The 15585-nt window shown below is 35.1% G+C and overlaps 1 protein-coding gene across 2 annotated transcripts in view; it reads left to right on the plus strand.

Annotated features, from left to right (window-relative positions):
* Nucleotides 1-391: 391 nt before the first annotated feature.
* The window catches only part of LOC136032008 (ARF GTPase-activating protein GIT1-like), a 37817-nt gene continuing 22623 nt past the window's right edge, over nucleotides 392-15585 (plus strand). The window contains exon 1 of one of the 2 annotated variants that reach the window (XM_065712075.1): nucleotides 392-437. The gene's annotated coding sequence lies outside the window, so the exon portion shown is untranslated. Of the gene's footprint in view, nucleotides 468-15585 lie in introns of both variants that reach the window. The other variant, XM_065712076.1, reaches the window with a different exon arrangement.

The raw sequence follows: 15585 nt of genomic DNA on the forward strand, positions 1-15585 counted from the left end.
ACTAGCACAAACTCTTTGAAGCTATAGTTACTACTGCCTCTGTCCCTATTCTGAAGCAAATGCTGGGTGGTCGAAGGAGTGGAGCCTTAATTGGGAAGCTGTTGGTCTTTCGACTGCACCTGGCTACTAAACATCATGAAAACAACTCAATTGTCTTCAAAAGAAAAAATCAATGGCTTGTCCCAAGTTGCAAGGGACATAATTTACTATGGGGCCAGGGGGTGCAACTTCCCTTCTTATATCTTGGTTCTTACTTATTTAGTTAATTGTATATAAATGGTTTAATATTAAAAAAAAAGTCTTATGGGCTGGTCAAAGACATCGGCATCCTCTTAGTTATTAAACGGCATCTACATAATCTGTGTTTTTACATTATCCAGCCTTTAAAATCAGAAGAAACAGAAGGTAAAACTGTATGACTAATTCAGATATTCAAGGTAGCCTCCAAAAGCAAAAACAGAAATGCAGTATGCTAATGACTATTTTATATAGTCATTAACGAATTGCCCTATAATTTATTTATGACTGATAATTGTTCTATAAGATGAGTCATCCATTTCTAAAGAAATATGATGTGGATTACCAAACTTCAAGACACTGGCATAGCTAGGGGGAGGGCAAGGTAGACTACTTGTCCCTGGGTGTAACTTCTGTTGGGGTGCCATTGAAATACATTTCATGAGCATAAATATGCAGTAAATATGACATAGTTGGCCACATTAAAAGAAATGTGCAAATAAAATGAAAATAATTGACCTACCACTAAATTCCTTATTTAGTCTCTTGCCCAATATCATTGTTGCTTTTCTGAAAATGTACCCTACCACTCCATCCATGTTCTTGGATATAAAAGACTTTGAGAAAACACTGAAATCCTCACTGTAGAGTCTCTACTAAAAATTCAACTGTCCTTGATGCTGCTAAAACTTGATTATTTAGTGATTCTGGATTTTTTTGGCTTTGTTTGGCTAGACTTTCAAGCAGGTTTATTTAATGCTCAAACCTTTTCCTTATTTAGTCTCTTGCCCAATATCCTTGTTGATTTTCTGAAACTGTACCCTACCCCTGCCTCCCTGTTCTTGGATATATAAGACTTGGAGAAAAGATTGAAATCCTCACTGTATAGTCTCTACTTAAAAATATAACTATCCTGGATGCAACCAAAAATCAATTATTTAGTGATTCTGGATTGTTTTGACTTTGCTTAGCTAGAAGAATGACTTAAAGAAAACATTAAAATCCTCACTGTAGAGTCTCTACTTAAAAATATAACTATCCTAGATGCTGCCAAAACTCAATTATTTAGTGATTCTGGATTGTTTTGGCTTTGTTTAGCTGGACTTTCAAGCAGATTTATTTAATGGTCAAACCTATTGACATTATTCTAAACTCTGAGCCAAGCACCTATTTTAACTTCAGCTCTAACCCCTGTTCATCCTTTTTGAGTCATACCTAGTTGGCCTTTTGAGAAAATTTTTTCTTGAAATGTGCTATTATTGCTGCTGTAGAAATATAATTCTTCAAAGGTCCTCCCAGGAAGAGTTTCTCAGGTATAGATGTATGAGCTGTCCACCACATAAGGAGATATGTTGAGAAAACAATTCTTACTTCATAACTTGCTCAGTAATCTTAGTTAATATATTTTTTAGCAGGAGAAACTATCTTTATTTCTTTTCTTGTTTGTCTAGTTTTTCAAAGAAATTCATGAATTTCTTAGAACCTATATATTAACAGAGTGTATACTCCTACACTCTTAATTTGCATATATATACCCAGCATTGTATTCTGAATCTAAATAAGCCTTTAATTGCATCACAAATGAAATTTATACACACCCCTAAATATATCCAGATCAGGGTATATATTTGCACATCATGGGGGGGGGGAGGTAAAGTTCATTTGTGATGCAAATAAAGATTATATATAGATTCAGAGGGCAATTCAGAATATAGTTGGGTAGGTTATACACTCTGTTAATATATAGGTTCTAAGAAATTAATGAATTTCTAAGGAAAACTAGAAAAACAAGGAAAAAACTGAAGATAAAGGCTCTCCTACTGCAAAACATATTAACTAGGATTATTGTGCATATTATGAAGTAAGAATTGTTTCCTTAACATGTCTCCTTGTGTTGTGGGCTGCTGATACATCTATACCATCAGTCAATGTCCTCAAAAACCAGTTGATAAGTGTAAGCATGTGACTTGATCCTAAACAGTGAAAGTTATTCAGTATTGTGTAGTGGTTGAATATTTAGATATGTCAGACCCTGAATAAAACTGTTTATAAAATGATTTGTCACTTGACTTCAGCTTGATACAACAGCAGAAAGGATGGTATTTTCAAATGAAATCATCACTAATTCCTTTACAAAATTACAAGTGAACTTGAAAAAAAGAACACTGAATTCTAAGTGCTTCTCAGACCTCTTTGAAAAAATTCAAGTAATAGAAAAATAATTATAGAGAGTGCTCCTAGCCAGAACTGAAGAAATAAAGACATTTTGGCCATCTCACAAGTTATTCCTGATATAAAAAAGACATAATCAGTAAAACTACCTGTCAGAGTGGTTAAAATCTGTAGCAAGCAGGTTTGTGTGGTTGCTAACCAAGTAACTCAGTTTAGACTTGGACACCTAATAAAACAGGAGCTAAGAGCTCATATGGCACTTGTGACAAGGCCAGAAGAGCTAAGAGCCAAGAGATCATATGGTATGAGCTCTAACAAAATTCTAAGAATCAATAGATTGATTTAAAAGGAAAATCAGAGGCTTAATGCCAATTGGGATTTAAAATAAGAGCTCTGAGTCATGATATCCTTCTAAATATTAAAATTCATTAAGATCTGATCACCCACTTGTAAGTTATAAATACCTCATTTTTTCTAATTTTTCCTCTCCCTTTAGCCCCCTAGATAGTCAAATCTGGGAAAATGACTTTATCAAGTCAATTTGTCCAGCTCCCTGACACTTTTACCAATTTTCATTGTTATAGCACACCCAGAAGCACCAAACTCGCCAAAGCACTGAACCCCTCCCCCAACTCCCCCAACTCCCCCAAAGAGAACGAATCCAATATGGTTACATCAATCATGTATCTATGACATTTGCTTATTCTTTCCACCAAGCTTCATCCCAATTCCTTCACTCTGAGGGTTTTCCAAGATTTCCAACTCCAACTCCCCCCCCCCAATGTCAACAGATCTGGTCGGGATTTGAAATAAGAGCTCTGAGACATGAATTCCTTCTAAATATCAAATTTCATTAAGATCTGGTCACCTGTTCTTAAGTTAAAAATACCTAAATTTTTCTTATTTTTTCCAAATTAACATCCCCCCAGCTCCTCCAAAGAGAACGGATCCATTCCAATTATGTCAATCACGTATCTAGAACTTGTGCTTATTCTTCCCGTCAAGTTTCATCCCAATCTCTCCACTCTAAGCGTTTTCCAAGATTTCTGTTTCCCTCCTCCAACCTCTATGTCCCTGGATCCAAGTCGAGTCAAAAATGTAGCATCTGAAACATAAGATCCTTCTATATATCAAGTTTCATTCAGATCCGATCACCTATTCATAAGAAAAAAATACCCCAATTTTCACATTTTCCAAGAATTCCGGTTTCCCCCTCCAACTCCCCCAAAGTCACAGAATCTGGTTGGAATGTGAAATTAGAGCTTTAAAGCATAAGATACTTCTAAATATCAAATTTCAGTAAGATCTGATCACCCAGTTGTATGTTACAAATACCTCATTTTTCCAAAGTACCCCCCCCCCCCACTCTACCAAAGAGAACAGATTTGGTCCAGTTATGTCATTCACGTATCTTAGACTTGTTTTTATTCTTCCCATCCAGTTTCATCCTGATCTCTCTGCTTTAAGTATTTTCTAAGATTTCAGGTCCCCTCCCCCAACTGCCCTCCCCCAATGACGCTGGATCCGGTTGAGATTTAAAATAAGAGATCTGAGTTACAAGGTCCCTCTAAATATGAAGTTTCATGAAGATCTGGTCACTGTTTTGTAAGTTAAAAATACACAATTTTTTCTAATTTTTCAGAATTAACCCCCCCCCCCAAATAGAGCGGATACGTTCCAATTATGTCAATCATGTATCTAAGACTTCTGCTTATTTTTCCCACCAAGTTTCATCCCAATCCCTCCACTCTACGAGTTATCCATGATTTTAGGTTCCTCCCCCCAAACTCCTCTCAATGTCAACATATCTGGTCAGCATTTAAAATAAGAGCTTTGAGACATGATATCCTTCTAAATATCAAATTTCATTGAGATCTGATCACCCATTCATAAGTTAAAAATACCTCATTATTTCTAGTTTTTCAGAATTAACCCTCCCCCTCAACTACCCCAAAGAGAGCAAATCTGTTCCAGTTATGTCAATCATGTATCTAGGACTTGTGCTTATTTTTACCACCAAGTTTCATCCCAATCCATCCACTCTTAAGTGTTTTCCAAGATTTAGGTTTCCCCCTCCCAACTCCCCATCAGTGTCACCAGATCTGGTTGGGATTTAAAATAAGAGCTCTGAGACAGGATATCCTTCCAAACATCAAATTTCATTGAGATCTGATCAACCATTTGTAAGTTAAAAATACTTCAATTTTTCAATTTTTTCTGAATTAACCGGCCCCCACTCCCCCTAGCTAGTCAAATCGGGAAAACGACTATTTCTAGTTGAATCTGGTCTGGTCCCTGATACACCTGCCAAATTGCATTGTCCTAGCTTACCTGGAAGTGCCTAAAGTAGCAAAACCAGGACTGACAGACAGACAGACCAACAGAATTTGCAATTGTTATATGTCACTTGGTTAATACCAAGTGCCATAAAAAAACAGAAAAACTGTATATTAATTGGTCTGGAGGATAGTATTACAGTAAGCCAGAAAGCCGAGAATGAAATTGATCTTCAGTATCCTAATTAGGTATCTGTACAGTAGCTGTATCTGTACAATCTGTACAGTATCTGTACAAATAATATCTGTACAGTATCTGTAAAAATAAGGTCTGTGTGTATTCTCTGTGCATCTAGTAAAAAACAAGAAGAATAAATGGACCTGTGAAATTGATCTCCAAGTCCCTACTAGATTGTGATGTAGATACCTTCTTTTTCCAGAGTAAGCTTGATAGCATTAAGGCAAACATACTAAACTCTCATGTTGCTCATGAAATAAGTAATACAACGCTCACTGATAAGAAATGTATGATGAGCTTAAATATAGGTTTCTGAGAAAACAGCTGTAGGACAAACTGGCTGGAAAATCAAAACAGGGAATAATGGACCTTTGCTAGTACATGAAAAGAGACTTTTTTTTATACCTAAACTGATGTCAGGACATGAACATCTTGTTTTAAAATATAAAAATACAGATTGTTTATCATATAACTATGACAAGTAGTTGTATTTGTTCAAAGCTGAAAAACTCGCACAATTACTATGACTAAAGATCCACCTAAGGATTGTAGTGATTCCTCTTTTTATATTCAGCAATTAAGTAGTTTTGATATACAAACATAATACTAACTATGGACATGGAGTCTGTGTCTTTATTTCTTCTTTTCTTGGCTTTCAATAAAAAAGGAGTAGATTCTGAGTTTAAGAATGAAGAATATTAAATAGTTAGTATAGAATTGAGATATTCAAGTTTGTCTCAAAATCTTTGTAGGCTATAGTAGTTGCCTATTGTAGCCCTTCAAAGAGTGTTGATAGTGCTTCAAAAGTGGAGAGCTTACTCAGTTACCTTTTTACATAAATAGAAGGACTGATATTGCAAAATATTGAAGGCAGTGCAAGACCAGTCTTGTTTAGTATGATCTAATTGGATGAGGTAAAGAATGTCATAGAAAAAAATTTCAAATTTTAAAATTCAGAATCATCTCAATGAAATAAGAAAGTTGCATTAAAGGTTTTGGTTGTTAGTGATTTTAATGCTCCAAGTATGCTTTGGTTATCACATGATAAAACATGTTCTAATTTGAATTTTCAGCAAATGTCAGTTCAAACACTGGATGATTGTTTTCTTCAACAGCATTTTACCAAGGCCACTATGTTTTGGATTGGATCAAATCCATGTATTTTAGACCTTGCTATTGCTACACCCATAGCTGACCTAAATAGTCTTAAGTTTTTGTCCCTAGAAATAAAAGTGATCACATAGTGGTGTAGTTATTTGTTAGTGTGAGTATTAACTTAAATCTTAAGTCAAAATTGTTTTATGATTGCTCTAGGTATAAGTAAGATGTAGCCTATTTGGGGTGCTTTTGCATTCAATTAATATGTTTTGCAAGTTTCAGCACAGTTCCATGAATGTGAACATAGCATTTGAATTTGTCCATCATGTAGTGACAGAGAGGTGTGGAAATCTTATTCCAGGGTAATAGGTTAGAGAGGATCTAGAAAAAAATAAGAGCCTGCCAAAAACTGTCCTGGATGTAGGATCCATTAAGAATAAACTTCAGAGAGATTATTTGTTGGTTAAGGATGATTAATCATAATGTACTTATAGGAGGGCTAGAAATGATGCAACAATGTTTCTGCAATCATTAATTAAAAACTTTTTCTGTAAAACAAGTTTTTCAAAGAAAAGTAAAGAGCTCCATTAAGCTAAGAATGGGTAGAAATGAAGTCAAATAATATTCCAAGCATAAAACTACCACAAATCACTATTAATAAATAAGTGAATCTCAAAACAAAATTACAATAAATAGCCAAGTCAAACTCAAAACAAGCAAAAATCTACCCAAGTAGAGCTAATACCCCCTATGCCTTCTCAAGACCAGAACATAATATGCACTTCACTTAAAATAAAAATTAAAAAAAAAACAAATGACTATGGATTGTCAGGCTAATGGGCATAAACTGATATTTATTTCTTAAAATTTTGACAATTTTTTGTTTATTGAAGTAAGAGAAGTGAAAACATTTAAAATGTATTTTTGTTTTCAGTAACAGTTGTAATCATTTTGTAGTTTTGAAATTTATTAATAGCAACAAGCATTATTGCTTACTGTTTGATGTATTAATAAATGAATAAATAAATAAAGTAGAGGGTGGAGGTAAGAAATGGAAATAATTGATAAATGATTAATTAAATAATAAATTAAAAAGTAAAAATGATTACATAATAATAGTTAAAATGATTAATGGTAATTAAATAATTTTAATAATAAATTAAAAAATAATAAAAATAAATTATTATTAATTTGCTAAAATTTGTCCAAAAAATTTGTGGAATTTAGAGGGGGGAGGAGCTACTAATCAATAATACTCAAATTTTGCATCTTGCACCAAAGATGCCAGAACTGTCACTGAATATAGCCAACACATTAATAGTGGGGAAAAACTTACATAGCTAATAGAGTCTTGATTAAAACCAAATAGCCTATATCCTGTACTTTTTTCACAAGTGAGGTAAAAAAAAATATTGATGTACCAAATATTTTTCCACTGATTATATTTTCAGAGGCATATTTATTAAATGGGTTATATGGGGGGCTGGTCATAAATACTAGGACATTCTAGAAGTGTCTTAAAAAGCTTTCTATTAGAATTCAATGGCCCTTGTGTTTCAGGAGCCGTTCTTAAAGAATTGGGACAAAAATTCAAAGTTTAGAATTAAGAAAGGAAGATGAGGAAAGGACAGCCTCCTCATATACAGAATAATTATTCTGTGTATGAGGGGGGCTGCCTTAAAACACCAAAAAAGCAAATGACCATTGATTGTCAGCTTAATTGGTGTACACTGACATTTATTCCTTAAAGTTTTGACAATTTTTGTTTATGAATGTAAGAGAAGCAAAAACATTTAAACATGTTTTCTGTTTTCAGTAAAAGTGCAAAATTATGTTCTGGTCCTGAGAAAGCATGGGGGTTATCAGCCCTACTTTTGTTAATTTTTGATCGTTTTTATTTTGACTTGTCAAATTGTAATTTCTGTTTGTTTTGAGTTTCATTTATATATTGATAGTGATTTGTGGTAGTTTTGCGCTTGGAGAATTATTTGACTTTATTTCTGCTCATTCTTGGCTTAATGGAACTCTGCTTATCTTTGAAAATCTTGTTTTCTAGAAACGTTTTTTTATGGCATGTGGTATCTACCAAGTGACATATAGCAATTGCAAATTCTGTCAGTCAGTATGTCTGTCTGTCATGGTTTTGCTAGTTTAGGCACTTCCAGGTAAGCTAGGACAATGAAATTTGGCGAGCATATCAAGAACCAGACCAGATTAAATGAAAAATTGTTGTTTCCCCGATTTGACAATCTGGGGAGGGGGCGGAGTGGGGGGACGGTTAAATTGGGAAAATTAGAAAAAATGAGGTATTTTTAACTTACGAACGAGTGATCGGATCAAAATGAAGTTTGATATTTAGAAGGATATCGTGTCTCAGAGCTTTCATTTTAAATCCCGACCGGATCTGGTGACATTGGGGGGAGTTGGGGGGGGGAACATAAAATCTTGGACAATGCTTAGAGTGGAGGGATCAGGATGAAACTTGGTGGGAAAATAAAAAGAATTCCTAGATACGCGATTGATATAACGGGAACGGATCTGCTCTTTTTGGGGGAGTTAAGGGGGATAATTCTGAAAAATTAGAGAAAATGAGGTATTTTTAACTTACGTAGGAGTGATCGGATCTTAGTGAAATTTCTCGTAACTCGGATCTCTTTTGTTAAATTCCGACCGGATCCAGCTTCATTTGTGGGGGGGGGGGTGGACCAGAAATCATGGAGGATGCTTAAAGCGGAGAGATAAGGATGAAACTTGGTGGGAAGAATAAGCACAAGTCCAAGATACGTGACTGACATAACCAGACCGGATCCGCTCTTTTTGGTGGAGTTGGGGGGGGGGGAGTAATTCTAAAAAAGTAGAAAAAATGAGGCATTTTTAACTTACGAACGGGATCAGATTAATAACTTAATGAAATTTGATATTTAGAGGGATCTTATACTTTAGAGCTCTTGTTTAAGATCTGGTGATATTGGGGGGAGTTGGAGGGGGAAACTGGAATTCTTTTTAAACATGAAAATTGAGGTGTCTTCATCTTATGAATGGGTGATGGGATCTTAATGAAACTTGATGTATAGAAGGATCTTATGTCTCAGATGCTCCATTTTCAATTCAGATCCGGGACATAGGGTGGTGGAAGGGGAGGGATAGAAATCTTGGAAACCAGAAATCTTGGAAAACGCTTGGAGTGGAGAGATCGAGATGAAACTTGATGGGAAGAATAAGCACAAGTTATAGATACGTGATTGACATAATTGGAACGGATCTGTTCTCTTTGGGGGAGCTGGAGAGTGTTAATTTGAAAAAAAAAAGAAAAAATGAGGTATTTTTAACTTAAGAACGGGTCACAGGATCTTAATGAAATTTTATATTTAGAAGGAACTCATGTATCAGAGCTCTTATTTCAAATCCCGACCTGATCTGTTGACATTGGGGGAAGTTGGAGGGGGAAACCTGAAATCTTGGAAAATGCTTAGAGGGAGAATTTGGAATGAAACTTGGTGGGTAGAATACGCACATGTCGTAGATACGTGATTGGCGTAACCGTACTGGATCCACTCTCTTTGGGGGAGTTAGGAGGTTCAGTGCTTTGGCGAGTTTGGTGCTTCTGGACGTGCTAGGACAATGAAAATTGGTAGGCGTGTCAGGGAGCTGCACAAATTGACTTGATAAAGTCGTTTTCCCCGATTCGACCATCTGGGGGGCTGAGGGGGGAGGAAAAATTAGAAAAAAATGAGGTATTTAGAACTTACGAGTGAGTGATCGGATCTTAATGAATTTTGATATTTAGAAGGACCTTTTGACTGAGAGCTCTTATTTTAGATCCTGACCGACATTAAGCCTCTGATTTTCCTTTTAAATTAATCTATTGATTCTTGGAATTTTGCTAGAGCTGGTACCATATGAGCTTTTGGCTCTTCTGGCCTCGTCACAATTGTCATATTAGCTCTTAGCTCTTGTTTTAATTTATTTCTTTTCGTTTTTTATCGACATAGTCTTTTTAATGGAAAAAAATATTTTACATCTTGTCAGTTTTTTCTATAAGAATCCACAGTGGGTTGCCAATTGTACATTGGAGAATTTTTTTTAACAATTTTTGATCCTGTCACAGACAGTATTTTTTAATTTAATTTTATAGCCTCTGAAGTTGACCTGAAAAATAAAACTTATTATCATTTCCAAAAGATTCTATCTATGCTCTCTGACAACCTGTATACAACTACACTCTTTTTATGTATTAAAATCGTAAAAGCAGAGGTAGTAATAGTAGTATCCCTAAAAGTTTCAACTTAATACCCTCAGTCGTTCCCGATATATTGCTGAGGTGTCTTATTGGCAACCATAAACACAATTACTTTTGATTTATTTTAAAGCAACATTTAGTTTTAAAGTATAATTGGCCAATTGCATAGTTGGGGGGGGGGGCATGCCTAATATCTTTAAAGACATAGTTGCTGGACCGTTCTACTATGCTGAGCAACACGGCTGTCTCAAAAATTTGACTGGAAGCGTTTGGAAAATGAATGGATCAGGCTTCTAGCTATTATAGAGTGGTGCTGCTTATGATATTGCTCATATGCTCCTTTTAAAACTTGCATGCATACAGTTTTTTTGTTTAAGTGAAACTCCTAAACATTCCCTATAAGTTTCATCTGAATACCCTTAGCGTCATTAGTTACTGTGACTAGAGTGGTAGTATTAAAAGCGTACATATAGTGCCTTCTGGCTAGGTCAAAGTCCCTAACAACTTAGCCTTTATGGTCTAAATTAATAAAATAAGTTGCTCTTCAGATGTTTTTTTGCTATCTTTTTGAAAGTCCACATGCTCATAGTTTGTTTTGATTTAGTTCAACAACCGCCAAAATATTCCTTAAAAGCTTTACCTTAATACCCTTAGCTTGTGCAGTAACAATAGTTGTAGCTGCATTAGTGGCAGTATGCGCATAGTACCTTTGGTTTCTTCAATATCCCCTTCAACATGCGCTGAAAATTCCAACTTAGTACATACCATCAACCGATCCTCAAGAATTTCTGATGTATCTGCTTGACAACCTGTGTGGGCATAGAGCGTTTTCATTTAGTTCCATACAGTTTCTCTGTATCCCAAATTTTTCAACTTAATTTTCTTAGTTTTAATAGCAGTGGTAGTAGTAGTAGAAATATAACAGTGCAAAATAGGGATGAAACCTTTTAATTGACAGTGAAACATATATATATATATATATATATATAAATTTTTAACTGGATATTTCGAACACATATACAGTGTCCAGCATCAGCAGTAAAACTAAAAGACAATAATAAAAACAATACAAAATTATACCCAATAAACTAAATACCTATAGTTTATTGCTCTTATTTTTTTCAGTGCAACAGCGGAAGCAAATCTCCTTGACCTTTTTGGTTCCGGTTCATAGATTTATCTGACACTAGCTGTTGGGGTGGCGCTTCGCGCCACCCCAACACCTAGTTGGTGGGGGCGCTTCGAGCCCAACCCCCCCCCCCCCCCAAGCCCCCCGCGCGCGTAAGTCGTTACGCGCCATATTAGTTACGCGCCATTGTAGTTGTGTCCCTGTTTACCACCTATGAACATAGATAGATTTATATATGTGTTTTAAACTACGTAAAACTTGCGAATATACAACATTCTTGGCTTTCCCATTGTCTGTGCATATACAAAGCCTTATGTACTTATAATGACGTCATATGCAAACGCTCTTTTTAAAAACAAACAAACATGCATACACACAACTCGTTTTTATATAGATAGATAGATAGATAGATACAATACAAATTAACTGCGTAAGACTTGCGAATATACATTCTTCGCTGTCCAATTGTCGCTGCATATAAATAGATTGTCAGGTTTACCGACCCTGGAACATGCAACGTACAATTGTCCATGGGAAAAACAATCAGTATTAAGATCTATACCACATTTTTCTAATGATTGACCTTGAGCTTTGTTGATGGTGATTGCAAATGCTAATCGAATTGGGAATTGCAATCTTTTAAATTGAAAAGGCAGATCCGTTGGAATCATGGGAATGCGAAGAATAAGAACAGCCTCACCCTCAAAAGGCCCTGTCAAGATTGTGGTCTCTATTACGTTTTCCATTGTTGTTTTTTTTTACGGCGAGTCGCGTGCCATTGCAAAGCTTTGGTGGGTTGATATTTCTTAAAAGTATTATTGGTATGCCTATTTTTAGTTGTAGCACGTATGGTGGAAACCCTGAAAGATCCACGGAATTTAAAAATCCAGATGGATAATTAACCGCCTCATTTGGTTCCAAAACTGTGTCGACTGACTTGTAAAGGACTGCCTGGTCTCGAATCTTGGTTAAAACAATATTGTTGATTTCGTGGACGTCTATATTTTTGGGTGCAAGAATCGCTCTTTCACTTAGCCATTTATTATTTTTATAATTGTTTAGAATATTCGGAAATACTTTTTCAATCAATTCATTTTTGGACGTCACTAAATTACAGAATTCAGCAGGTAGTTGTATACGTCCTGATATTGAGTCTACTGGGAGCTTTCCGTTTCCAATTGCCAGCAATTGATCTGAAAATGTTTGACCAGAGTCATCGTTTTGCAATTGGACACGCATATTTGTAGTTAATTTTAATGTTTTTACGTGTGTCCATAAATTAGAATTTTTCAGGCAAGCATTCATTTCGTCTGCAGGGGTTGATCTAGGTATTATAGGTAATGTTTGCCTGAAATCTCCCGCAATGCCAGAATCAGTTTTATCACAAACGTTTTACCAGTAGCTCCTGGCGCATCCAAAAAGAAAATTTCTCCAACGTTGTTATCGACACAATGCATTATCGTATCATAAATGTCTTTTTGTTCCGACGTTAACTTGGAAATGTTATTTTGTACATACGACAATAGATCACTCGTACTGTAACTTTGTTCACGATCCAATTCTACACATGTCGAAACAGCAGCGGTACGATTAGGTGAAGGCATTCCCAAATCCTGAAGAGATTTGTTTGCCATACATACGCACAAATCTTCTATAATAACTAAAGTGTAGTTATAAATTTCTGATGTAAAATCAAAAGTCATATCTGACGTCTCTAACCGTTTTCGATGGAGTATATCTTCGGACATTTTCGATTGATATTTTCCCCATAACTCTGTAGGAGCTGAAGGAGAGCAAATTGTTAGAATGATTCTAAACAATGCACGAATTTGACTTGGAGTTGACGTTTCGCACGCGTCATTGATGCAGTTATCCCAGTGTTGGTCATTCTCCAATAAATTCAGAGCTTGGCATGCACTACGGTAAGTGTCATGTATAGTACCGTTTACAGTTCTCAAATACTCAAAGGACGTCGGACCTTTACATTCACCAAAAGCAGGCGTAGAAAGAAGCATTCATGTTGATTGGGGTGAACGGTGTAGAGTCTTCCTATCGTGGTATCTTTGAAGATGGTAGGCTGGCCGTCGACTGACTTACCCTGTTTTCGACGTTCAAATACTTTATTTTTAGTATTCCACGTGTAATACGAAGGCACTTCAGTATACAGCAGTTTTTTGCAAAAGAATCATTTTTGCATAGCGAAAAGAAAACAGTTGGACGTTGGACTCCGAAAAATAAACACGTCGACCATTCTGTAAATGTACCGCTAAGTGAACAACAGCTGGACTACGTTCATGTATCGGAAATGAAAGAATTCGCCAAACAGCTTCATTACTGCTTATCTATCTTCCAGCCTGATATTGTACGATTTCGTCGATATCTTTGATTTCTGACTGCAAGCCAAAAACTGCCATGTCACTGCCTTTGTTGACGTATTTATATATGTATTTGATTGCCTTTACGGAGTTACAGTATTCAACGTTTATGTGTACATTAAATGTTTTTGATAATAATGGGGAATATGGAACAATCCACTGGTTATCTACTTCGATGGTGGTACTGTTACGCTTCTTTATTATTGCTGTTTTACCGCCATCTTCAGTAGATCTTCTTCTATATTGTGGGTAACCATCATTGCCAGTAATTATGTTGGGTACTAAAAGTCGAGGATATTGCTTTGTGCACCTTCCTTTGGTCATGCATGGTGAATTTTCGTTCAGTGCACCGCAAGGTCCATGCATCATATTTTTTACAACAATATCATATAACCCCTTATCGACATTTTCATCAGGTATTTCAGGGAAATCACATCATCAATTTCATTAGAAGTAATATTATAATGTAGCCAGATTAGTATATGTGCGTGTGGCAATCCACGTTTTTGCCATTCCACTGAGTACATCCAGCATCGCACTGATCCAGGTTGCTCTTGTGATTCCTCGGCACGCTTTCTTTTGGTGATTTCTCTTTGAGACGCAAGCCTAATTTCACGCTGTTGTTGTGATTCCTCGGCACGCTTTCTTTTCTTACTTTCTCTATCAGCCGCAAGCCTGTTTTCTTGCTGTTCTTGTGATTCCTCGGCAAGCCTTCTTTTTTCACTTTCTCCTTTAGCAGCAAGTCTGGTTTCGCGTTGCTCTAGTAGTTCCTCGGCACGCTTTCTGTTCTTACTTTCTCTATCAGCTGCAAGCCTGTTTTCTTGCTGTTCTTGTGATTCCTCGGCACGCTTTCTGGCATAGACTATTTGAGCAGCTTCCTCGGCTGTTGCCATTGTAGGTTCTTCAGTCATTTTACAATTAAACGTTTTTCCATGAACGAATGTCTTAAATACCTTTAATGACGTCATCGTCATAACAAACATGACGACAACTAACTTCATGACGACATGACATGATGACATGACGTCACTCGACAGACACACAGACAACTTATTTATCTATATATCTATATATATAAAAATAAGTTGTCTGTCTGTGGATGGATGGATCAGGTGACGTCACCTGAAAAAACTGGATCAGGTGACGTCAAAACTGAAAAAACTAAAAAAAGGCAAAAACTACAAAAAAAACTAAAAACTAATAAAAAAAATAAAAAAGCTAAAAAACTAAAAAAACTAAAAAAAAGGCAAAAACTACAAAAAAAACTTAAAACTAATAAAAAAGCTAAAAAACTAAAAAAACTAAAAAAAGGCAAAAACTACAAAAAAAACTAAAAACTAATAAAAAAAATAAAAAAGCTAAAAAACTAAAAAAACTAAAAAAACTAAAAAAAGGTAAAAAACTAAAAAAACTAAAAACTAAAAAAAATAAAAAAAAGGAAAAAACTGAAAAATAAGCTAAAATAAAGGTAAAAACCAATAAAAAACTAAAAAAAAAACTGAAAAAACTAAAAAAAGGCAAAAACTACAAAAAAAACTAAAAACTAATAAAAAAAGTAAAAAAGCTAAAAAACTAAAAAAACTAAAAAAACTAAAAAAAGGTAAAAAACTAAAAAAAATAAAAAATAAAAAAAAACTAAAAAAAAGGAAAAAACTGAAAAATAAGCTAAAATAAAGGTAAAAACCAATAAAAAACTAAAAAGAAAAAAAGGAAAAAACTAAAAAAAATTTTCATCTAAAAAACTAAAAAAAACTAAAAAAGGTAAAAACTAAAAGAACTAAAAAAGAAAAAAATAAATGACGAAACTCAAAGAGAAAGCG

This window comes from Artemia franciscana, chromosome 10 (genome assembly GCF_032884065.1).
Source record: "Artemia franciscana chromosome 10, ASM3288406v1, whole genome shotgun sequence".
NCBI lineage: Eukaryota > Metazoa > Arthropoda > Branchiopoda > Anostraca > Artemiidae > Artemia > Artemia franciscana.